The following is a 26,753-nucleotide window of genomic DNA, read 5'->3' on the forward strand; positions in this document are numbered from 1 at the left end:
CATTTGTCAGCGTCTCATTTGTCCATGGGGGCTGACTTTTCTGTGGGCTCAGCACCTATGCTGTTGGCAGCTGGAGCGCACACAAAGCCCCCCCCCCCACCCCTCCAATAGCCTGAAACCACCTGTATCTACACTGCCTCGTGCCTGGCAATGATGAGGGTAGTTCAGTGCGGCTGCAGGCCTGAAAGAGTGACTGTAAGAGCAGCAAGGCTAATGAGCTGGGAGGCACTGTGCTTTAGATCTTCCAGTCCCTTTTCAAATATTTTTGGTGCTTCCATGTGTGCTGCCTACCCCTCACAAAGCATTTCCCTCCTCTTCTGGGTACCTCTCAAAATAGCACCCTGCTGGTGAACAAAGAAAGAGGAAATCGAGGTCAGAGGGCGGGAAACGGCCCCTGTCATCTCATTAACATAACTGCCTTTAGATAATAACTGTAGAACAATGCTGTCCAGTACTTATAGCTGACTAGACGCAGGTTTGGCTACAGCAACACCGTTATCGCTACGTGCACTAATTAGAATTGAAAATGCTTTAATACACTCACACAATACAGGTAAATGTACATCATGTGTATTTTTACTTAACAAACAGCCAGCATAATTCAGTAAGCAAGCAAGTAAAGCCATCACAATGATCAGAAAAAATTTGCTTTCTGCTTCACATCTTTCCATTTTACCAACACACAAGGTTAAAGTACACATGCTTACGCTATGCAAATTTTTTTTTATTCGTTCAAAGGAGGTGAGTGTTGCTGGCAAGATCAGCTTTTGTTGCTCATCCCTGTTTGCCTTGAGAAGGTGGTGGTGAGCTGCCTTCTTGAAGCACTGCAGTCCATCTGGTGTTGGTACACCCACAGTGCTGTTAGGAAGGGAGTTCCAAGATTTTGACCCAGCGGCAATGAAGGATGGAATTTGACTTGGAGAGGGAGTTGCAGGTGGTGGTATTCCCATCCATCTGCTGCTCGTGCCCTTCTAAGTGGAAGAGGTTGTGGGTTGGGAAGGTGCTGTCGAAGGAGCCTTAGCAAGTTGCCGCAGTGCATCTTGTAGATGGTACACCCTGCTGCCACTATGTGCCAGTGGTGGAGAGAGTGAATGTTTAAGGTTTGCCAATCAAGCAAACTGCTTTGTCCTGGATGGTGTCGAGCTTCTTGAGTGTTGTTGGAGCTGCACCCATCCAGGCAAGTGGAGAGTATTCCATCGCACTCCTGACTTGTGTCTTGTAGGTGGTGGACAGGCTCTGGGGAGTCAGGAGATGAGTTACTCACAACAGAATTCCCAGCCTCTGACCTGCTCTTGTAATCACAGTACTTATATGGCTGGTCCAATTAAGTCTCTGGTCAATGGTAACCCTCAGGATGTTCACGGTGGGAGATTCAATGATGGTAATGCCATTGAATGTCAAAGGAAGATGACTAAATTCCCTCTTGTTGGAAGTACAGGTATTGAAATCACAAGCCCAACGACTCAGTTTATTACACATTTATTATATATCAATCAAGATGCAATTAGTCACATCTGAATTCACTATTAGCCACTTGTAGCTTGTGGCTAATGCTAACACAGCTACAGGAGGTGTAGAATTACACCACCCACTGGGGGTAACCCCAGGAAACCTAGGGCAAGGTAAAGGGGATGGAGAGACAGTGTCAAAGATCTCTGCCCACTTTCCTGCACTTTGTGCTGGCGAATTAGCAAGGCGCATGAAAAGCAATCCTCTTCAAGCTGTCAAACTGGAAGGTATAACCAACAGCAGAAAATGCCATTGGAAACTTGTATTTAGCACTAAACAGATGACGAACTGATGTGATGCTTCTGTACCCCGATTGCCAGTCATTTTTGTCCAATTCACACCAATTCTTTGATCACAACAGATATGAAGTTCTAGACTAAAGTGTCTCTAATCTCTGATTCTCAGCTATTTTCGGCACAGCATCCTTCGGTATGTCCCAGATATTCTGCGTTATCTTTCCTTCAGGATGGGAAGGAAGAAAAGGAGAAAAGTAGGTGAGTGTCCAAATGCGTCAACTATTTGCAGTCAGAAATTTCCATAATTAACATCATCCTCCTAAGTCCACGATCTTCTCGACTGAAGACTGAGCGGCGACTGTAAAACTGTATTTTGTTTTATGATTTCTTTTAATTGTTTCTCCCCTGGCTGATCCTTCACAGCCTTCATTCAGCTCCTAGCTGGGACAGTGACTTAGTTTAGGCCTGCATCTGTAGCATTGGAAACATCAGAAAATTTGGGTGGCCCTGGAGCGTGTAGCATTTGTTCAATCAGCACAATGCAGTACGTGGAGTACAGTGCACAGTCTAGTCCCCAAATTACAAAAATGATATAAAGGCACCGGAGAAAGTGGGAAAAATATTTAAAAGGCTGGTACCGGAACTGAGAGGTTATAACTATCAGAAAAGACTGAACATGCTGGGACTATTTTCTCCAGAAAAATGAAGGCTGAGGGGCGCTCCAATAGTGCCGTTTAAAATTATGGAAGGGTTTGATAGGGTAGACATAGAGAAAATGTTTCCATTTGTGGGAGAGTCCAAAACTAGGGGCCATTAATGTAAGATAGTCACTAATACATCAAATAACTAATTCAGGAGAATGTGGAACTTGCTACCATATGGAATAATTGACCCAAATAGTATAAATGGATTTAAGGGGAATCTAGATAAGTATATGAGGGAGAAAGGAATAGAAAGATCGGCTGACAGAATGAAATGAAGTAGAATGGGAGGAGGTTCATGTGAGCATAAATACCAGCATAGAGTGAATGGCCTGTTGCCATACTACGTAATTCTATGTAATTTTATGTAGTGTTCAGCTGGTGAAGCGGCCTTTACTGAGTGTTGCCAGGGTCAAAGTTCAGAGGCACTGTGGCCAAATGATCCTGCACTATAATGTAAGGTCAGGTCAGTTGGTTATTTTTTGGCCAAAGGGCAGGAGTGGGGTTGGCAGGGGGAGGTGTGAGGGCAGAATATCGGGTCTCAGTAGCCGGTTTACTGAGGCACAAAGTTCCTGTTGAAGAACATAATAACATAAGAAATAGGAGCAGGAGTAGGCCATTCGGTCCCTCAAACCTACTCCACCATTCCATAAGAGCTTGGCTGATCTGTTCTTGACCTCAAGTACACTATCCTGCCTATTCCCCATAACCCATGACTCCCGTATAGTTCAAAACTCTGTCTATCTCAGCCTTGAATATATTCAATTACTCAGCCTCCAAAGTTAGAGAATTCTAAAGATTCATGACCCTCTGAGATAAGAAAATCCTCCTCAGCACTACGTTAAATGGGAGACCTTTAATTCTGAAACTATTCCTGCTAGTTCTAGATTCCCCCACGAGGGGAAACATCCTCTCAGCATCTACCCTGTGAAGCCCCCTCAGAACCTTATGTTTCAGTAAGAATCACCTCATTCTTCTAAATTCCAATAAATATAGGCCCAACCTGCTCAACCTTTCCTAATAAGATAACCCCTTCATCCCAGAAATGAAATGGTGAACCTTCTCTGAACTGCCTCCGATGCAAGCATATCCCTCCTTAAATGAGACCAAAACTGTACACAGTACTCTAGGTGTGGTCTCACCTACTCCCCATACAGTTGCAGCAAGACTTCCCCACTTTTATACTATATAATAAAGGCCAACATTCCATATTTCTTCCTAATTACTTGCTGTACCTGCATGCTCACATTTTGTGTTTCATGTACGAGGACACCCAGATCCCTCTGTACCGCAGCATTCTGTAGTCACTCTCCATTTAAATAATATTCTGCTTTTCTATTCTTCCTACCAAAGTGGATAACCTCACATTTTCCCACACTATACTCCATCTGCCAAATTGTTGCCCACTCACTTCTCTAACTGTACCTCTTTGCAGACTCCTTGGGGGAATTTTATGCAGTCCGCCTTGGCAGATTTGGTGGTGTGGGGAGAGATATAATTAGGCAGGAGGTGTTTTTTCGGATTTCCGACAGCGGGCTGTTATAGAGGAATGAACTCATTTGCGGTGTTCCAGGGCTCCCCCAGCGCAGTGGCAGATTGCAGCTTTGCATTCATTTTCATGCCATGATTACTCATTACCACACACATAGTTAGGATTTAGTCCTACCTGCCAGATTTACTGAACGGCAAGCGATATTCCCATACCACCTGGTTCACAAATGTTTCAACGTGGCATGCAACAGTCGTACTTGTGCAGTTGAGTCTCAGGACTGTGCTCTTCTCTGTTTAACTCAGCTGCTTAACTAACGGCAGCATTGGAATGGATGTTTGCCTCCAGGCTTGGCACCAGCAAGGGTGAATCATCTCAGGGGATGGCAGCAACAGCATGGGCGAGGACGACATGGAGGAGCAGGAGAGGGTAATCGGGGAGGACAGGGTGGGGTGCATGGAGGAACAGGGGAGGGAGGAAGGAAGAGTCCAGGATGTGTAATGGCTGATTTTGACGATGAGGCTAGCTGTGTGTGGTTGCAGGGGGTGGTGGGTTGATATGTTCCTGCCAGAAAACTGATGGGCATGAGAGGCCTAAAAGGAGGGAGGATTGCTGTCAACATCAGTGTCCTGTGTATCCACATCAAGGTCTGGCTGGCGAAGTCGTGGGGGGCAATTGTATATGGTAGGGGGGAGGTCGAGGCTTAGGGTTGGGTATTCAAGGTCATCATAGGGAGGGGATTGGGAATCTGTAACTATATCAACGTGGATTCTTGGAGATTCAAGGGTAAGAGTTGGCAATTGGACGGTGACGTGAGTAGGGACAGGTGGGAAGGAACGGGATTTATAAACTGATGATGAGCAGGTCCACACTAACGTTCTGTGGTAATAGGGGGTAGGGTGATGGTTAAGTTGGGTGGGTCAACGGTGATGGGTGCAGGCTAGATGGTGGCTGGAGGAGGTTGGAAGGTGGGCAAACGTGCCTGGTATCGCAAATGCAACATTTTCTGGAAGAAGAATGCAAACCATGTGTCCAGTCAAGGAATGTAAGTCGATTGAGAGGAGACAAATGATGATGGGTGGGGCCTCCTGCTGCATGCAAATGTAGGGCACATAACAGCGATCAGCTCTTGACTTTCATGATTCTGCTGAATGGCAGAAGGATGGTTGTACAACACTCTTCTCATCTCAACAATGGAAAAGATGCACAGACATGAGTCTTGTACACACAATTTGTCCTCTAACACATTAACAATTGCAGCAGGAGAGACTGAGGAGGGATCTTGGCGATAACGGATGATAACGGAGCAGTGGCAGCACAAGAGGGTGAGGCTGCTCAGAATGAGCCATCCAGGAAAGGCATTATTGAAGACGGGCGTTGGTGTGTTAACACATCCCCTGGACAAGGACACATGACCTTCAGATGTCAGAGAGGCAATGCCAGAAAAGCATGAGGATGTGATTTGCAATGGCGACAGAAATGTGTACGATCCTTCAGCATCACCTACAGCCACTTGTTTTCGTTGGGAACCCCATGCCACTTATTCTCAAGATTACTATTGTACTCAATTTCTTTGCCACCAGGGATCAACGGGCGACATATGTGACATCTCGCAGTCTGCGACCACAGGTGCGTCAAAGAGGCGACCAATGCCCTTTTTCAACGTGCCAGTGATTCTATCTCAATACCTGTAGGCAGGGATAGCCAGGCAGCAAGGTCTGTGGTCTTTGGCGCCATTGCTGGGTTCCCTAGAGTGCAAGGGGTGATTGACTGCACTCATGTGGCCATTAGAGCTCCTGGGACCAGCCACTCTTTAAACATACAGTTGGTTTGTGACCACAGGAGAAGAATCGTGCATGTTTGCACACGTTTCCCAGGGAGCTGTCATGACTCCTACATTTTGTGGAACTCCCAGCTGCCAGTTGTTTTCAAGGAGCCAGCTGAAGTGGACAGCTGGATTTTGGGTGACAAGGGTTATTCCCTTTTTACATGGTTGATGACACCAGAACATCATCCCCAAAGTGCTGCTGAAGAGAGGTACAAGGTTGCTCACGCATCCACCAGAGCCATCATTGAATATACCATCGGCATGCTGAAAATGAGATTTCATTGCCTTGACCGGTCTGGAGGGGCTCTTCAGTACACACCGCAGAGGGTGTCACAGATAATCGTCTGCTGTGCCTTGCACAACCTTGCAATTAGATGTGGCAACACACTGCAGGTGGAGGAACAGGAGGAACACCAGTCCTCCTCAGATGAGGATGACTATGAAGAAGATGAGGAGGAGGATAACAATGTTAACATTGCTGTCATCGATATGAGAGCCATGGAGAGACAGGGAAGAGACATCAGAGAGAACATCATTAATGCATGTTTCAGCCAACAATAAGCCCCATCATCAAGAAACGTTGGGAGGAGAAACATAACAATTCCCCACAGAAATTCCCTTGTGCATGAGATCGTATTCAAATCTGCAATCTTAACGAAGTGTGGTTGCACTCTCATGTGATTGGCGTTTTAAATCATCCATGGGCTACGATGAATGCAACTGCACACCACTGCAAGCAGTGTTAAGTTATGACTACAGAAAGCAAAAGTAGACAGTATTGGAAAAAGTTATTAATCATCAATAGGAAAGCAGCCACTATTGAAGAGTAAAAGCTAAAGTTCCAATGAGATATGGACACAGGACATTTCCTGAGATGCTTTGCAACATCATTACATTCCTGCTAATAGCTTCCAAAAAAACTTCTTTGTATCCATCTGTAACCAAGCAAAACATTACTGAGAGTGGATCAAATTTTGCAAGAAATAAAAATCTTTTAATACATCTTTGCATTTGTTAGCATTCCAACATCATCCGTGCCACCTTCGTGCTCAAAACAGTTTCAGTTTTCTTTCCTGCCACTACGTCAAGGTGCTACCCCGACATCAGCAGCTGAGGTGGAGGCAGTCTGTTCAGTGCGCTGCCCCATTACTGTGGATGACTGTGGCGGGTGTCCTCTGGAGGAACGGGTCCTTGATGGCGCCATCCTACTGGGGGTCTGCAGCCATGATACTTGAGTATCCCCCGTGTGATCGCCCGCTGGAGATAAGGGGGTCAATGTCGGGGGTGGGGGTGAGGGAATAGGATGAGACGCCGCTTACCCTAGGGGTGTCCTGAGAGGAAGGCCCTGGGGCAGCTGACATGTGCTCATCCTCCATCTGCGTGCACGATGGCACCTGCCTGTCTCCCTGGGGGAAAGATGCACCTGGAAGGAGGTCCGGGTTCCTCATCCCCCTCTCACTTAGTCTCTGCTGCATGGAGCCCACAGCAACAGCAATGGATTGCAGGTCAGATCGCATATAGCTTGAGTGCTCAACCACTCACCACGGAGCTCTCCAGACTCTCTACTGAGGAAGCCATACGCTCAAATGCCTGGGACATGGCAGACATCATGGCTTAGAGTTATAGAGTCATAGAGTTATACAGCACAGAAACAGGCCCTTCGGCCCATCGTGTCCGTGCCGGCCATCACGCACCTATCTATTCGAATCCCATTTTCCAGCACTTGGCCCGTAGCCTTGTGTGCTATGGCATTTCAAGTGCCCATCTAAATACTTCTTAAATATTGTGAGGACATGGATTCCTCCATGGCATGCGTTAAGCCACAAATATAGATCAAATAGGATATAGATCAACTGGGAAAGTGGGCAAGGGATTGGCAAATGGAATTTAACGCAGACAAGTGCGAAGTGATGCATTTTGGGAAGTTAAACCAGGGCATGATATATACAGTGAATGGCAGGGCCCTGGGGAGTGTTGTTGAGCAGAGAGACCTTGGGGTGCAAGTACATAGTTCCCTGAAAGTGGCAACACAGGTAGACAGGGTGGTGAAGAAGGCATATGGCATGCTTGCCTTCATCGGCCGAGGCATTGAGTACAAGAGTTGGGACGTCATGTTACAGTTGTACATAATGTTGGTTAGGCCGCACTTGAAGTACTGTGTGCAGTTCTGGTCGCCGCACTACAGGAAAGATGTGATTAAGCTAGAGAGGGTGCAGAAAAGATTCACAAGGATGTTGCCTGGTTTGGAGGGCTTGAGTTATAAAGAGAGATTGGATAGGCTGGGTCTGTTTTCCGTGGAGCGAAGGAGGCTGAGAGGGGACATGATAGAGGTATATAAAATTATGAGAGGTATAGATAGGGTAGATAGCCAGAGTCTGTTTCCCACGGTAGGGGTGACTAAAACTGGAAGGCATAGATTTAAGGTGAGAGGGAGGAGGTTTAAAGGGGATCAAAGGGGTAAATCTTTCACACAAAGAATAGTGGGTATCTGGAATGAGCTGCCAGAGGAGGTGGTAGAGGCAGGAACAGTAGCAACATTTAAGAGGCATCTGGACAGGTACTTGAATGAGCAAGGCATAGAGGGATATGGAATTCATGCAGGCAGGTGGGATTAGTATAGATAGGCATTATGGTCGGCATGGATGCGGTGGGCCGAAGGGCCTGTTTCTATGCTGTACGACTCTATGACTCTAAATGACCTCAGGCATCTCCGATATATTTTCCACATGACTTTACTGCACATCTAGCAGACTTCTCATAGCAACATCATCTTGAGCATAAGGCTGAGCAGGGGCCTGGTCCCCAGCAGTCCTCCAATTGTCAGGGGACCTGGCTGGCACAAGCTCCCTCAGTTGCTGGGACCTGTCTGTCTTGCGCACACCAGCTTGTGACCCAGATTCTAATCTTAAACCCCCCCGCAGACTGTGTGGATGTATCTGCACTGGCGGAGGTGGAAGAAGAGGCAGGGTGATGGTGCACCCTCTGGGGCATTGGCTTCTTCTTTCTCCCCAGAGGAGGATTCTTGGGCCACACGGTGTTATAATACTCGAGGGCAGGCACCTACAGTGGAGACACAAACAGAGGCACTTTAAGCATGTGCTTCACATGAATTCACACAATTTCTTTTAGTTTCCACATATGGCTGTAAGAGCAGAGATGACACTTCATCCTTATGCCTCACTATCTCCACTCGCCATGCCTCCCTCCCCTCTCGTGATAGCAGAGGCTGCCTCCACAGCTGTGGTCAGCAGCCTGATGTCAGGAACCCCTCCTCCTGTTCTCGCATGCTCACGCTGGTTGTAGCTGTGTTTATCCGGCAGCAGACAGTGAAGATTCAATGACTTGGCAAATGATGCATCACAACCATTGCGTATATGCATCAACATCACTCATTCTGCATTGGCTTCTAAGAGTTACCCCACGGTTCGAGACCTCCTCAGCTACTTCCATCCAGGCAGCCTTGGTGAGGTGGGAGGGTCTTCTGACTCCATCTGCAGGGAAGAGGTCCTCCTGCCTTTCCCTGACGGCCTGGAAGAGAACCTGCAGGGAGGCATCATTGAACCGTGGGGCGGAACGCTGCCTGCTGGCTGCCATGTCATTCACTTTGACTGTAGGGAAAATAAATGATAGGAAGTTGGTGGTGAGTTTCACACAATAAAGGAGACAAAAAAACATTTTGATTTAAGTGAAGCTTCAACTAAGTTATTCTGAAGATACTTACATGAAAGGAAGGCTGCTGCTTCATCCGGCTGCAAGCACCAGGTGAGGAATGGGTCTAGGACTCCCCTCTCGGTCTTTTCCTGGTTTGGCCGTAACAGGATATAATTTTTAAAACACAGTGTTTTTTTTAGCTTCCCTCAGTGAGTCCTTTCTCACTGCTCTTTAATTGTAATTGCAAAGGAATCAACCAGACAAGTTTTCTCAGGTTTAAGCAAGAAAGGTGTAAGTTTATTTACCTCAAAGTCTAACTCAGTTCTTCTTTGGCCTCCTTGTCTCGAGAGACAGTGGGTAAGCGCCTGGGGGTGGTCAGTGGTTTGTGGAGCAGCGCCTGGAGTGGCTATAAAGGTCGATTCTAGAGTGACAGACTCTTCCACAGGCGCTGCAGATAAAATTGGTTGTCAGGGCTGTTACACAGTTGGCTCTCCCCTTGCGCTTCTGTCTTTTTTCCTGCCAACTGCTAAGTCTCTTCGACCCGCCACTCTTTAGCCCCACCTTTATGGCTGCCCGCCGTAACTGGCAACTGACTCTCAAGACTTGTGGTCAATGTCACAGGACTTCATGTCGCGTTTGCAGACGGCCCGGTGGGTCTGATACCAGTGACGAGCTCGCTGTACAATGCGTCCTTGGGGATCCTGCCATCTTCCATGCGGCTCACATGGCCAAGCCATCTCAAGTGCCGTTGGCTCAGTAGGGTGTATATGCTGGGGATGTTGGCTGCCTCGAGGACTTCTGCGTTGGAGATACAGTCCTGCCACCTGATGCCAAGGATTCTCCGAAGGCAGCGAAGATGGAATGAATTGAGATGTCGCTCTTGGCTGACGTACATTGTCCAGGCCTCGCTGCTGCATTAACCTCATTAAAGGTGTAAGTTTATTAACCTCAAACTCTAACTCAGTTAAAACTACTAAAGATACGTGATGCAGCCACGCTAGCATGCACACCCGATAAACACACACACAAATAGATACCAAGGAGAAGAAAGATTTAAAGGGGGACGGTTTGAAGTAGTAGATAGAATTTAGTTACTGGTTTTGAGTTGGATGTAAAGTCTTTGATTGAAGTTATGTCTTTCAGTTCTCATTGGGGCCCAGTGCATACTTTCAAACTTGTTTTGCTGGTACGAGAAGGCTGCAGGGTCTTCTGTCTTGAGGCTTAAATTACTTCCAAAGTCCCTGGAGCTTTGCGTGAGAGAGAGACAGAGACAGAGAGAGAGAGGCCTTGCTTCTCTTTGGTATTCAAAAAGCAGTCTGCCTCAAAACTTTACTGTGAGCACAATTCAATCATTCCCCAGGTTGGCCAGCAGGTTAGTCATGTGACTAGCTCCTTGTTAGAAACAGCCACGCCTGTGAGGTTTGTGGATTCCTCAAAGTTTACTAGACACTCTCAGCTGGGGTGGGGTGGTGGAGTGCTGGCCCTTACACAGCTAATGACTGTCAATGTCTTTTGATCATCAATATTGACAAAACCCATCTGGCTAATTGAATCAGGCAGTACTCCCATTGTCTCTCAAAGTTATTTCAATGTCCAGTGAACATTCAAATAATGTTCCATATGATGAAATTAATATGTTTCCATTTAGCAGTTGTGGTTTCCGTCACAACAGAATATTTTATATCTGTGGCGATCATGGTGCTTGGGGCAGTGACGGCAAGTTCCATCAATGAAAGGCCCTCCCTGCCGCATAATCCCACGTGTTCCCATGCCTGTCAGCGCATGGCTAATTTAAATACAAAATTGTGTGGGAAATGGATTTGCAGCGGGAGTGGAAGTTACGACAAATTCCGGTCCCATTGTTGGGAACACCGTGGTACTCAGAAGATTCCACCCTTTTTGGCCTCCTCACAGCTTGCTTTCCCACCTATCTTTGTATTGTCAGAAAATTTGGCTACAATACACTCGATCCCTTATTCATATAGTTTGTAAATAGTTCAGGCTAAAGGCCTGCTCAAGTCACAAAAGAAAAACCCAACCCGAACGAACCGCATCGGACCCAAGCCTGACCCGACCCAAGTCCCTCCATTTTCCCCCCGCGCCCGACCCGACCACCACAATGTTCCCTTTACTTACCTTCCGACTCCCAATCTTCAGGAAGCTGCAGCATGACCGTGATGACGCCATAGAGACGCTCACTCACTCACCGCGCAGACTCAGAGTTTCCTTCTTTGACATCCCGGACTCCCAGCTCAGGTAAGTTTTTAACTTTTAACACTTACATACAATTCTTGCTGTGTGTGTCCAGCCCGACCTGGACCCAGCCTGACCAGGACCTGACCTGACCCGACCCGACCCGAGCCCAAAGGCCGGACCTGGAAGAGCGGCCCGATCCAACCCGAACCCGACACATGTTGTCGGGTCCTGTTGGGTTCGGGTCGGGTAGCAGGCCTTTAGTTCAGGCCCAGCATGGATCCCTGTGACACCCCACTAGTTACAGTTTGCCAACCTGAAAATGAACCAATTATCCAGACTATCTGTTTTCTGTTAGTTAGCCAATCCTCTATCCACGCATATATTACCCCCAACATCATGGGCTCTTATCTTGTACAATAACCTTTTATGTGGCACCATATCGAATGCCTTTTGGAAATCCAAATACACTGCATCTACATGTTCCCCTTTAGCCACCCTGCTTGTTACATTCTCAAAGGAGACTAATAATTTTGTTAAACACCATTTCCCTTCCATAAAACCATATTGACTCTTCTTGATTGTATTATGATTTTCTTAATGTGCTTTTACTACTTCCAACAGTTTCCCAATGACAGATATTAGGCTAAATGGTCTATAGTTTCCTGCTTTCTTTCTCCCTCCTTTCTTGAATAGAGGTGTTACATATGCATCTTTCCAATCCACTGGTACCTTTCTAGAATCTACAGAATGTTGGAAGATCACAACCCTTAAGACCCTAGGATACAGGCCATCAGCTCCAGGGGATTTGTCAACCTTTAGTTCCATTAGTTTGCCTAGTATTTTTTCTGTAGTGATAGTGATTGTTTTAAGTTCCTCACTCCCTTTTGCCCCCCGATTTTCTATTATTATTGGAATGCTTTTAGTGTCTTCTGTCACAGAACTATTTATTTTCTCCTCTGTTTAAAACAATGTGCCTTTAAGACTCTGTCAAAAAACAGTGTACCTTTAAGACAGAGTGAGAAGCTTTAAGACTGAACAGTGTGTACAGCAGCTGCACCTGCTACCTAGGCAACAGCAGCAGAGTAAGGAGGTCACATGGTGTACTGTAACTTTGAACTGTGTGTAAAAACCAGCTAAAAGCAGCTTTGAGTCCAGCGAAACATGCTGCAGGAAGAAGCTGTCTATTTCTCTTAGTAGAAAACTACATTGAGTTACAGGCTGTGTTTGCCTAAGTAGAGAGAAAAACCCTGCAAAAAGATCATTTACGTTATTGAAGGTAGTAAAATCCTTTTCACTTCAAAACTCTAAGAATTCTCTGCTTCAAGTGTGACTCTCTGTCGTCTGTTTGTGTTTGCTGGAGTTTTCAGTAAAATTTCTACTGAGAGACTGCCAGTTTTAAAATCTGAGTTGCTATACTCCTTGTTTAAGGAACTGTGTGACGCCTACTGCAACTGAAGTGCGTTGAACGTCTATCAAGTAAAGACTGTTCACCAAATCTGCCCGGAGACTTCAAGTGGCATCTGATTATTTTTTACACTAGGACACCTAACACATCAGGAACATAACCCACAAAGACTTACAACCCAGTTATTTATTTATTCTTAAGAAACAGCTAATTTTGAAAACATCATTTTAAAAAACCAGTTAACCATTAGTTTTTGAATGTATGTGTATGAACATGGAGGTTAGGTTAAAATAAGAAGTTATAAGGCCTTGAGACATAAATTTATCTTAATAGTATTAAGATTTAGTTTAGTAATAAATAGTTAATTTGTTGTTGTCTAAAGAAACTTGGTTTGGTGTATTTTATTTATTCTGGGGGTTAATAAAGTGTTTAATTTGGCTGTTTTCCAGTTGGGTGGGAAAACTTTATTCATATGCTGCAACCTGTGAAGTGATGGGACTCAATTGACAGTGCATTGCTCCTGCCTCGGTCATAACCGTTGCTTATGGGATCGCTTGGATCTATCCACTGCATGCTTCTTACGCAGTTTGGCACGCAAGTATTCCTGGGTTGTAGCTTCACCAGGTTGACACCTCATTTTGAGGTATGCCTGGTGCTGCTCCTGGCATGCCCTCCTGCACTCTTCATTGAACCAGGGTTGGTCTCCTGGCTTGATGGTAATGGTAGAGTGGGGGATATGCCGTGCCATGAGGTTACAGATTGTGGTTGAGTACAATTCTGCTGCTGCTGATGACTCACAGTGCCTCATGGATGCCCAGTTTTGGCATTGTTAGATCTTTTCAAAATCTATCCCATTTAGTACGGTGGTAGTGCCACACAACACAATGGAGAGTCTCCTCAATGTGAAGGCGGGACTTCGGCTCCACAAGGACTTTGCGGTGGTCACTCCTACCATTACAGTCATGGACAGATGCATCTGCAACAGGCAGATGGGTGAGGACAAGGTCAAGTATGTTTTTCCCTCTTGTTGGTTCCCTCACCACCTGCCACAGACCCAGTCTAGCAGGTATGTCCTTTAGGACTCGGCCAGCTCGGTCAGTAGTGGTGCTACTGACCCACTCTTGGTGATGGACATTGAAGTCCCCCACCCAGAGTACATTCTATGCCCTTGCCACCCTCAGTGCTTCCTCCAAGTGGTGTTCAACATGGAGGAGTGCTGATTCATCAGCTGAGGGTGGGCGGTAGGTGGTAATCAGCAGGAGGTTTCCTTCCCCATGTTTGACCCGATACTATGACACTTCATGGGATCTGGATTCAATGTTGAGGACTCCCAGGGCAATTCACTCCTGACTGTATACCACTGTGCCGCCACCTCTGCTGGGTCTGTCCTGTCGGTGGGACCTGGGGATGGTGATGGGGGTGTCTGGGACATTATCTGTAAGATATGATTCCGTGAGTATGACTATGTCAGGCTGTTGCTTGACTAGTCTGTGAGACAGCTCTCCCAGCTTTGACACAAGCCCCTAGATGTTAGTAAGGAGGACTTTGCAGGGTCGACAGGGCTGGGACTGCCATTGTCTTTTCCGGTGCCTATGTCGATGCCGGGTGGTTCGTCCGGTTTCATCCTTTATTGACTTCATAGGGGTTAGATACAACTGAGTAACTTGCTAGGCCATTTCAGAGGGCATTTAAGAGTCAACCACATTGCTGTAGGTCTGGAGTTACATGTAGGCCAGACCAGGTAAGGACGGCAGATTTCCTTCCCTAAAGGACATTAGTGAATCTGATGGGTTTTTACAACAATCAACAGTGGTTTCATGGCCATCATTAGACTAGCTTAGAAAAGAAACTCAATGTGAAAGGATGAATCCCCAAGCAAATGACAAATCAGCCTGTGGGATGGCTGCTGAACTGGAGAGCATGCTGCTTGAAACAGTGACAAGAAGATTCAATCTCTGTGGTACTCCATGATGCCACCCCATATGTCCACTGTCATGTTTTGAGATTTTAACACAATTTTTCTACAGAGTTCTTACATTCTTTCCTACAAATAATATTTGAAAATGAGTCACTGTTGTTCCAATGAAATCTACAATGAAATTTTACAGGAAATGAAGCATGGCCTAGCAAGGGAAAACTCAATCATCTTAAGCTCTGTGCCAGTTTGGACTAGGAGGCTGACCAGGATACATTATGTTAGTCCACCAATGTGGGATAATATGACATGGTATATTGTTATATTTCTTATTGATGATGAAAGGTTTAAAGTTAAGTGAAGTGAGTGAATTTTGATTATAATTTTGCTCTCTATGTTTACTTGCTCTTTGTAAACTAAAAAAGCTTAATGCTTCACATCTAGTCTTGTCTCACTAAAGTCAGTCCAGCTCCTGAAACATCAGAGAAGAGCACGAGGCACGTCACAGATATGTTAGGATCACAAAGGGGTTTGATTGTTATGTCTCCAAGTTATGCTATTGTATAATTAGATATCAAGCGATGTGGGGCACACTCCTGAATGTAAGATATGGAGGCCGCTTACAAGAGTGGCCACCATAGCGATACCCAACAGAATATCTAAGGAAGAGCCAAAATGTGTACTATTCATATTGAAGCATGGCTGGAGGAGGTAGAAGCAGGTTTGAGTTGCAGCTGGTATTTGCTCTGCCAGTTCTAATGTCCTTTAGGGAAATAAATCTGCCATCCTTACCTGGTCTGGCCTACATGTGACTCCAGAACCACAGCAATGTGGTTGATGCTTAAAAATGCCCTTTGAAAGCCACTCAGCTCAGGGACAATTAGGGATGGGCAATAAATGCTGGCCTAGCCAGCGACATCTACATCCCACAAAAACAAATAAAAATAAAGTTCTATGTTCCATGGTAGCTACAGATGCCCCAGCTGCAGATGAGACAGCTCTGCATCTGGCTCTCTGCTACCCCAAACTCAGCAAAGACAGGTCCCTGCCGTTTTTGCCAGGTAGATACGTCAATGCAAATATGGTTGGTGGAACCTTAATGGGTCTGACCAATCTTGCTTTGCTGGCTGATTATCACTCTGGGAATGGTTCTTTCCTATAGTACCACTGATAGAAGAACTACCCAACATCACGGTTAGTTAAATATTTACATACTTCTGTGGTTCCATTGGCTTTGTGATAACAGCCTTTCTTCTTTTGGGCCTCCTTATCTCGAGAGACAATGGATACGCGCCTGGAGGTGGTCAGTGGTTTGTGGAGCAGCGCCTGGAGTAGCCTATGCATGTGCTATTTGGGGAAATGGAAATTGCAATCAGCGAGATGTAAAACCAGCTGCTGATTTGCTAACACCCATTTTCCACTGTTGCAAAAAGTCAAATCTACCCCCAACTATGTAATTCTATGTAACTCTCAATACAATTGACTGGCTTAGATATATTTTTGTCATGTCTGGATATTATTGCACTTTCCCAGGATAATTTTCCAATCCAATGCACTGGGAGAGCAGGAGCACAGGCGGAGCAGAGGGAATGGGCAAGTGAGAGCACACAACCAACATTTTATCCCAAGACAGCAATTCCTTGTTTTTCGATCATTCGTCAGCTGATGTCCATTTCATCAATAAGTCTCGTTAAGGCCCCCAAGATTCCTTGCAAAAATATTTAAATGAACAACACTCACAATTCTCAGGGATCTGTACCCTCTTTTTCTCCTTTGCATGCAGGTCTGGTGGTGTTATGGTCATGTTCTTTCTTTTCTTCTTTCTTTTGGGCCTCCTTATCTCGAGAGACAATGGATACGCGCCTGGAGGTGGTCAGTGGTTTGTGAAGCAGCGCCTGGAGTGGCTATAAAGGCCAATTCTGGAGTGACAGGCTCTTCCACAGGTGCTGCAGAGAAATTTGTTTGTTGGGGCTGTTGCACAGTTGGCTCTCCCCTTGCGCCTCTGTCTTTTTTCCTGCCAACTACTAAGTCTCTTCGACTGGACCAATAATCCCGAGGCCTGGACTAATATTGCAGTAGAATTGCAGTAGGGCGGCACAGTGATGCGGTGGTTAGCACCGCAGCCTCACAGCTCCAGGGGCCCGGGTTCGATTCTGGGTACTGCCTGTGCGGAGTTCTCCGTGTGACCACGTGGGTTTTCGCCGGGTGCTCTGGTTTCCTCCCACAGCCGAAGACTTGCAGGTGATAGGTAAATTGGCTGTTGTAAATTGCCCCTAGTGTAGGTAGGTGGTAGGGAATATGGGATTACTGTAGGGTTAGTATAAATGGGTGGTTGTTGGTCGGCACAGACTCAGTGGGCCAAAGGGCCTGTTTCAGTGCTATATCTCTAAATAAATAAATGAGAGTTTAAATCCCACCATAGCAACTTGAGAATTTGAATTCACTTTAAAGAACCTGAAAATAAAAGGTGGTATCAGTAAAAGTGACCATGAAACTGTTGGATTGTCACAAAAGCCAATCTGTTCATGAATATTCCTTAGGGAAATAAACCTGCCATCCTTACCCAGTCTAGCCTGTGACTCCATCCCACATGAAAATGGTTGCCTGTTAATTGCTTTGTAATTGACTCAGCAAGGGACTTAGTTGTATCAAACTCAGGATGGGCAATAAATGCTGGCCTGGATACCCAGGTCCTGAGAATGATTTTTAAAATTTGGAATGAGATAAAGAGAAACTTAATATTGTAATCTTTATAGCACTTTTTAGTGAAATATGCCTTTTTATATAACCATATAATCATGTCCACTTACTCATTTAGGTAAGGTTGAATTGAAAGCATCTCAGTTTAATGGTAGAGATGTCACAAGATGAAACTAGTCGTACCGGTGGAATCAACAGGCCCCAAACCATTACGCAGCCTTTGGCACACATACTGGCCAACTGCCCAGCACAACTGCTTCATCTTGCTCCAGGGCAGCACAACAGGATTTTGTCATCTGCAGGGAGGGCACCACGGAAAGCTTGCAATATAAAGGACAGCACCAAAAGTGGTTGACGCAATCTTCATCGCTCTCAACTACTATGTCGATGGCTCTCTACGTGGTTAATGGATATTCCAGCCACAAACGCACCAACAAATTTACTTGGAACAGATTGACAGGGTGCACTTTGTGGCTGGTTCATGGTACTGTTGGTTAGTTTTACATTTAAGCTCCCTTAAAGCATGCCACCTTCTCCTGTATCTGTTTCCAGATACTGTCGATAGTATCCAGTGTGGTTGTCAGTTCCTGCCAAGCATGGTGCAGTGCTGTGCTCTGGGAACCCTGGAGTGCCAATAAAGGGCAATTCTCCTTGCCCCATGTCATGCAGTAGAATGTCCACTTTGCCATCCTTCAAACAAGGGGACCACAGATATCCTTTGGGGCTCCACGTCATACTGATGGTCCATTCGCTGGCCAATTATTCTCCAGCTATTTGCAAAGGCTGAAATCTGCAGATTCTGTTTATGAGCATTGGTCAAGGCTCCCACTATCTTTTCCCCATTCTCTGCACACATTTGCTTTTAAATGACATATGGCCTTAAATTTTAGCAGCAACTATTTAAGGGCTGTGTGCTTTTAGTTGATCTGGGCCCTCTCAACACGATGTGTGAGGGTCATAGGGAGCGTGTGCAGAATATTTAAATGATGCAACTCCATAGAATCCAACAGCCACTCCAGAAATGTGAGTTACTCCAAAGTGTGGAGACTGAGTTGGATAATCAGCGACAATCTCTCCCAGGATTAGAACAATTGTTGCAGTACCAACAGGAATATTGAAAGTCTGTTCAATTTTTGAATGTCATGCAACCAAATGTATTGCAACAATAATCCATTTAACCCCTATATGTAGGAGTCTCTTTCGAACAGGAGAATCTAACAAATCTTTTTTGAAAGTGACATGTATTCTAACAAAGTACATTGCATTAGATCTAGCATCACAAGAAAATGAAGAAACCTTTTTTTGCACTGAGTAATGGCAAGGGAATGAGAGTGGGTTCATGGAGACGAATCCAACTCCATGTCACAGGGATGAAGTTGTGACTGCTCGATGCCCTGACCACAGTGCTGTCAGGTCACTATGTCTCGCTGCTTAAGGAGATCTCTCGCTTGTGTTTGTCTTGGTGTTTTCAAAGGTTCCACAGACATTATCCCCAAACTTCACTAAATGGTTCAGGATGTGTACAATAATAGAGCATTCAGTTACACATTAACTGTCTTCATTGACTATATAATTTCCTTTCGGATATGCAGCTGGGAAAGAGCAAATAACCCTTTAACATTGCAAAGAAGCTGCACAGGCTTCTTGGGGAGGGTCAGATTCTAAGCTGACTGTTAACTCAAGAGGGAAGGATAATATGCCAGAAGGAGCATCAATTGAGGCTATATGGGTTGACCTGAGGAACAAAAAAGGGGAAATCACTCCACTGGGAGTGTACTTATAAACCTCCAAACAGTCAGAGGGGGATAGAAGAACAAACATATAGGCAAATTGATAAAAAGTGCAGAAACTAAAGGGCAGTTATAGTAGGGGATTTCAACTACCCTAATATTAACTGGGATAAATTCATTGTGAAAGGTACAGAAGGCACAGAATTCTTAAAATGTATTCTGGAGAACTTTATTTTAGCCAGTATGGAGGAAGCCCAACAAGTGAAGGGGCAGTTCTTGACTTAGTCTTCGTGAAAGAAGCTGGGCAGGTGGAAGCGGTATCAGTGGAAGAGCACTTAAGTGGTAGTGATCATAATTCAGTTAGATTTAGAGTAGTTACGGAGAAGGATAAAGATAGACCAAGAGTAAAGGTTTTAAATTGGGGAAAGGCCAATTTTACTAAGCCGAGATGTAATTTGGCAAAAGTGGATTGAAAACAGTTACTTGAAGGTAAATTAGTGTCACAGCAGTGGGAGGCATTCAAGGAGGAGATAGGGTTCAAAACAAATATGTTCCAACAAAGAAAAAGGGTGGGACTCAAATCTAGACACCGTCCCAATCCAGATGTCAAAGAGCATAGAGGGTCGGATAAGGTAAATGTCAGATGTCAAGAGCTCAATACTGCGGAACTGCAGCAGTTCAAAAGGGAAGCTCACCACCACCTTCTCAAGGGCAATTAGGGATGGGCAATAAATGCTGGCATAGCCAGTGATGCCCACATCCCATGAATGAATAAAACAAAAAGCCTGGAGGAATATGGAAAGTGCAGGGGTGAAATTAAAAAGGAAATTAGGATAGCAAAGAGAGGACATGAAAAAATATTTGCAAGTAAAATCAAGGAAAGCCCAAAGATGTTTTAAAAATCCATAAAGAGCAAGAGGATAACGAAGCCAACAGTAGGTCCAACTGGAGACCGAAAAGGAAACTTGTGTATGGAGGTGCATACGTAGGCATGGTTCTTAATGGATACGTTGCAGCTAATTTCACAGAAGAAAGTGACGAAGCAGACACTATAGTAAAGAAGGAGGAATGTGAAATATTGGATAGGATAAACATAGTGAGAGAGGAAATATTAAGGTATTTAGCATGTTTCAATGTGAATAGTGCACCAGCCCAAGAAGAAATGTGTATCAGCATCCCAGGTTGCTAAGGGAGACAAAGGATGAAACAGCAGAGGCTCTGACCATCATTTTCCAGTCCTCTCTGGCTACAAGTGTGGTGCCGGAGGACAGGAAGACTGCCAACATTGTACCATTGTTTAAAAAGGGAGGAAGGGTATCCTGAGTAATTATAGGCCAGTCAGCCTAACCTTGATGGTGAGAAAATTGTTGGAAAAAATTCTGAGGCAGGATATATCTTCATTTAGAGAGACACGGATTAATCAAGGACAGTGTGGGATGCGAGAGTCCCCTGTGGAGTCTCACTTAGGTTCGGAGCTGTACTCTGGACGTAACAGGAATGAGTGACTCAATACCAAATAATGTGTTAAAACAGCATTTTTTATTAAGCAATTATTACATAATTATTGATAAAAATAGAAAAGATAGATAACTTTATTAAAAACAGAAGGAAAAGAGTATAGAAAGACAGCAATCTTATAGCACAACTGCTATAATCCCATTCAGTCTGTTCAAGACAGCTCCCTAAAATGGTACAGTTCCCTTTGGTACATAGATCACAAAGTCTCCGGAGAAATTTGTAGAGAAAGGTTGTAGAGATAAGCCAGGGAACAACAGACCAGTGAGTCTCACGTCAGTGGTAGGGAAACTATTGGAGAAAATTCTGAAGGAGAGAATCTATCTCCACTTGGAGAGGCAAAATTTGATTAGTAATAGTCAGAATTTTTTTTTTTAGAATTAGAATATTACAGCGCAGTACAGGCCCTTCGGCCCTCGATGTTGCGCCGACCTGTGAAACCATCTGACCTACACTATTCCATTTTCATCCATATGTCTATCCAATGACCACTTAAATGCCCTTAAAGTTGGCAAGTCTACTACTGTTGCAGGCAGGGCATTCCACGCCCCTACTACTCTCTGAGTAAAGAAACTACCTCTGACATCTGTCCTATATCTATCACCCCTCAACTTAAAGCTATGTCCCCTCGTGTTTGCCATCACCATCCGAGGAAAATGACTCTCACTATCCACCCTATCTAACCCTCTGATTATCTTATATGTCTCTATTAAGTCACCTCTCCTCCTCCTTCTCTCCAACGAAAACAACCTCAAGTCCCTCAGCCTTTCCTCGTAAGACCTTCCCTCCATACCAGGCAACATCCTAGTAAATCTCCTCTGCACCCTTTCCATAGCTTCCACATCCTTCCTATAATGCGGTGACCAGAACTGCACGCAATACTCCAGGTGCGGTCTCACCAGAGTTTTGTACAGCTGCAGCATGACCTCGTGGCTCCGAAACTCGATCCCCCTACTAATAAAAGCTAACACACCATATGCCTTCTTAACAGCCCTATTAACCTGGGTAGCAACCTTCAGGGATTTATGCACCTGGACACCAAGATCTCTCTGTTCATCTACACTACCAAGAATCTTCCCATTAGCCCAGTACTCTGCATTCCTGTTACTCCTTCCAAAGTGAATCACCTCGCACTTTTCCGCATTAAACTCCATTTGCCATCTCTCAGCCCAGCTCTGCAGCCTATCGATGTCCCTCTGTACCCTACAACATCCTTCGGCAATATCCACAACTCCACCAACCTTCGTGTCATCCGCAAATTTACTAACCCACCCTTCTACACCCTCTTCCAGGTCATTTCTAAAAATGACAAACAGCAGTGGCCCCAAAACAGATCCTTGCGGTACACCACTAGTAACTAAACTCCAGGATGAACATTTGCCATCAATCACCACCCTCTGTCTTCTTTCAGCTATCCAATTTCTGATCCAAAGCTCTAAATCACCTTCAACCCCATACTTCCATATTTTCTGCAATAGCCTACCATGGGGAACCTTATCAAACGCCTTACTGAAATCCATATACACCACATCCACTGCTTTACCCTCATCCACCTGTTTGGTCACCTTCTCGAAAAACTCAATAGGTTTGTGAGGCACGACCTACCCGTCACAAAACCGTGCTGACTATCGCTAATGAACCTATTCTTTTCAAGATGATTATAAATCCTGTCTCTTATAACCTTTTCCAACATTTTACCCACAACCGAAGTAAGGCTCACAGGTCTATAATTACCAGGGCTGTCTCTACTCCCCTTCTTGAACAAGGGGACAACATTTGCTATCCTCCAGTCTTCCGGCACTATTCCTGTCGACAATGACGACATAAAGATCAAGGACAGAGGCTCTGCAATCTCCTCCCTTGCTTCCCAGAGAATCCTAGGATAAATCCCATCTGGCCCAGGGGACTTATCTATTTTCACACTTTCCAAAATTGCTAACACCTCCTCCTTGTGAACCTCAATCCCATCTAGCCTAGTAGCCTGAATCTCAGTATCCTCCTCGACAACATTTTCTTTCTCTACTGTAAATACTGATGCAAAATATTCATTTAACACTTCCCCTACCTCCTCTGATTCCACACACAACTTCCCATTACTATCCTTGATTGGCCCTAATCTAACTCAAGTCATTCTTTTATTCCTGATATACCTATAGAAAGCCTTAGGGTTTTCCCTGATCCTATCCGCCAATGACTTCTCGTGTCCTCTCCTTGCTCTTCTTAGCTCTCCCTTTAGATCCTTCCTGGCTAGCTTGTAACTCTCAAGCGCCCTAACTGAGCCTTCACCTCTCATCCTAACATAAGCCTTCTTCTTCCTCTTGACAAGCGCTTCAACTTCTTTAGTAAACCACGGCTCCCTCGCTCGACAACTTCCTCCCTGCCTGACAGGTACATACTTATCAAAGACACGCAGTAGCTGCTCCTTGAATAAGCTCCACATTTCGATTGTTCCCATCCCCTGCAGTTTCCTTCCCCATCCTACGCATCCTAAATCTTGCCTAATCGCATCATAATTTCCTTTCCCCCAGCTATAATTCCTGCCCATCGCTAAGGTAAACCTAACCGAATTGTGATCACTATCACCAAAGTGCTCACCTACATCTAAATCTAACACCTGGCCGGGTTCATTACCCAGTACCAAATCCAATGTGGCATCGCCCCTGGTTGGCCTGTCTACATACTGTGTCAGAAAACCCTCCTGCACACACTGGACAAAAACTGACCCATCTAAAGTACTCGAACTATAGTATTTCCAGTCAATATTTGGAAAGTTAAAGTCCCCCATAACAACTACCCTGTTACTCTCGCCCCTGTCGAGAATCATCTTCGCTATCCTTTCCTCTACATCTCTGGAACTATTCGGAGGTCTATAAAAGACTCCCAACAGGGTGACCTCTCCTCTCCTGTTTCTAACCTCGGTCCATACTACGTCAGTAGACGAGTCCTCAAATGTCCTTTCTGTCGCTGTAATACTCTCCTTGATTAACAATGCCACACCCCCCCCTCTTTTACCATCTTCTCTGTTCTTACTGAACCATCTAAATCCCAGAACCTGCAACATCCATTCCTGCCCCTGCTCTACCCATGTCTCCGAAACGGCCACTACATCGAGATCCCAGGTACCAACCCATGCTGCAAGCTCACCCACCTTATTCCGGATGCTCCTGGCGTTGAAGTAGACACACTTTAAACCAGGTTCTTGCTTGCCAGTGCCCTCTTGTGTCCTTGTAACCTTATCCCTGACCTCACTACTCTCAACATCCTGTACACTGGCACTACAATTTAGGTTCCCATTCCCCTGCTGAATGGCTTTGTCAGAGGGAGGTCATGCCGAACAAATTTGATTGAATTTTTTGAGCATGTGACCAGGTGTGTAGATGAGGGTAGTGCAGTTGATGTAGTTTACATGGATTTCAGCAAAGCCTACATGGGAGACTTATCAAGAAAGCAAATGCACATGGGATACAGGGTAACTTGATAAGGTGGATTCAAAATTGGTAGGAGACAGAGAGTGATGACAGACGGCTGTTTTAGTTACTGGAAGCCAGTGTCCAGTGGATTACCACAGGGATCTGTGCTGGATCCCCTATTGTTTGTTATTTATATAAAACGACATAGATGACTATGTGGGGGGTAGGATCAGTAAGTTCGCGGATGACACAAAGATTGGCCGAGTGGTTAACAGTGAGGTCGAGTGTCTTGGGTTACAGGAAGATATAGACGGGATGGTCAAATAGGCAGAAAAGTGGCAGATGGAATTTAACCCTGAAAAGTGTGAGGTGATACACTTTGGAAGGAGTAATGTGACACGGAAGTATTCAATGAATGGCCTGACACTGGGAAGTCCCTAGATCTCTGAAGGCAGAAGGGCAGGTTAATAGAGTGGTTAAAAAGGCATATGGGACACTTGCCTTTATCAATCGAGGCATAGATTACAAAAGCAGGGAGGTCATGTTGGAGTTGTACAGAACTTTGGTAAGGCCACAGCTGGAGTACTGTGTTCAATTCTGGTTGCCACATTATCGGAAGGATGTGATTGCATTGGAGGGGGTGCAGAGGCGATTCACCAGGATGTTGCCTGGGATGGAACATTTAAGCTATGAAGAGAGGTTGGATAGGCTTGGGTTGTTTTCACTGGAGCAGAGAAGACTGAGGGGTGACCTGATCGAGGTGTACAAGATTATGAGGGGCATGGACAGGGTGGGTAGGGAGCAGCTGTTCCCCTTAGTTGAAGGGTCAGTTATGAGGGGACACAAGTTTAAGGTGAGGGGCAGGAGGTTTAAGGGGGAATCTGAGGAAGGACCTTTTTACCCAGAGGGTGGTGACGGTCTGGAATGCACTGCCTGGGAGAGTGGTAGAAGGGAGTTGCCTCACATCCTTTAAAAAAGTACCTGGATGAGCACTTGACACGTCATAACATTCAAGGCGATGGGCCAAGTGCTGGCAAATGGGATTAGGTAAGGTCAAGTGTCTTTAATGCATCAGTGCAGACTCGATGGGCTGAAAGGCCTCTTCTGCACTATTATTCTGTGATTCTGTGGGAGAGGGCTCTCCGGTCAGTCACTTCATCGACGTCCCTTCATCTTGTAGTCTTCAGTGGTTGACTAGTCCACTCCGGTTGCAGCCCTGAATGTTGGATGCTGTGCCCCTTTAAGTCCAATTTCTGGCTCCATTCCAGCTTTCCGAGGTCTCCATCAAACTTTCTCAAAACAAGAGTCTGACAACCATGAGTCCTTATCAATTTCTTCTCACAGGCACTACACAGCTGCCAGGCTGTTTACACATTCTTTGATGGTGTCTCTCAGCTGCTGTCAATTAGGTTGATCAATTCAATTCCATCATCTGACTCTACACCATAGTGGACCACCCCATGTGCAAGGCTATCCATTGTCCTGGCTTGTAGTTCAAGGGTCACTAAAGACCATAAGAACTGACTGCTGTTTAAACTATAGAAAACAACTGTTATTTTTAAGAAGAAAAAAAAAGTACTTTAGACAAAACAACAGCTGCGAACATGGCCTGCTTTGACCAGCATGAAAACAAAAATGAAGGAGTTCTTAGGAAAACAAGTTCAGTCAATAATATGCCTACTAATTACCATTGATTACATCATTGATTAATAACCTGACTTAGTCAGAGCACAATCACACTTAGTTTTAAATCAATGTCTAAAAAGTAACCTTGAAAAATTCAATACAGGTTTAAAAAAAAATCAAGAGCAAAGCCAAAGTACAATGCAAGAATATAAAAGGTGCAAAAAGTAGTGGCTGCAGGCCTACAACAGTCAGCATGGATTTGTTAAGAGAAGGTTGTGTCTGACTAACTGGATATAATTTTTTGAGGAGGCAACAACAAGGTTCGATGAAGGGAGAGTGTTTAATGTAGTCAACATGGATTTTAGCAAGACTTTGGACAAGGTCCCACATAACAGACTGATCAGTAAATTAAAAGCTTAGGGGATCCAAAGGAAAGTGACAAGTTGGATCCAAAATTAGCTCAGTGACAGGAAGCAAAGAGTTATGGTGGATGGGTGTTTTTGTGACTGGAAGGCTGTTTCCAGTGAGGTTCCGCAGGGCTCAGCACTATGTCCCTTGTTGTTCGTGGTATATATTAATGATTTAGACTTAAATGTAGGGGACATGATTAAGAAGTTTGCAGATGGTATGAAAATTGGCCATGTGTGGGTAGCTGGGAAGAAGGCTGTAGAATACAGGAAGATATCAATGGACAGGTCAGGTGGGCAGAAAAGTGGAAAATGGAATTTAACCCAGGGAAGTGTGAAGTAATGCATTTGGGGAGAACAAACAAGGCATGGAAATACACAATATATGATAGAATTCTGGAAAGTGTAGAAGAACAGAGAGACCATGGAATGCAC

The 26,753-nt window shown here is 45.1% G+C and overlaps 1 protein-coding gene across 1 annotated transcript in view; it reads right to left on the reverse strand.

Moving 5' to 3' along the window:
• Nucleotides 1–610: 610 nt before the first annotated feature.
• Nucleotides 611–26,753, reverse strand: part of ypel1 (yippee-like 1) — a 103,932-nt gene continuing 77,789 nt past the window's right edge. Inside the window, exon 7 of the transcript XR_010977293.1 lies at nucleotides 611–1,968. The gene's annotated coding sequence lies outside the window, so the exon portion shown is untranslated. The remainder of the gene's footprint in view (nucleotides 1,969–26,753) is intronic.

This window comes from Heterodontus francisci, chromosome 23 (genome assembly GCF_036365525.1).
Source record: "Heterodontus francisci isolate sHetFra1 chromosome 23, sHetFra1.hap1, whole genome shotgun sequence".
Taxonomy (NCBI): domain Eukaryota; kingdom Metazoa; phylum Chordata; class Chondrichthyes; order Heterodontiformes; family Heterodontidae; genus Heterodontus; species Heterodontus francisci.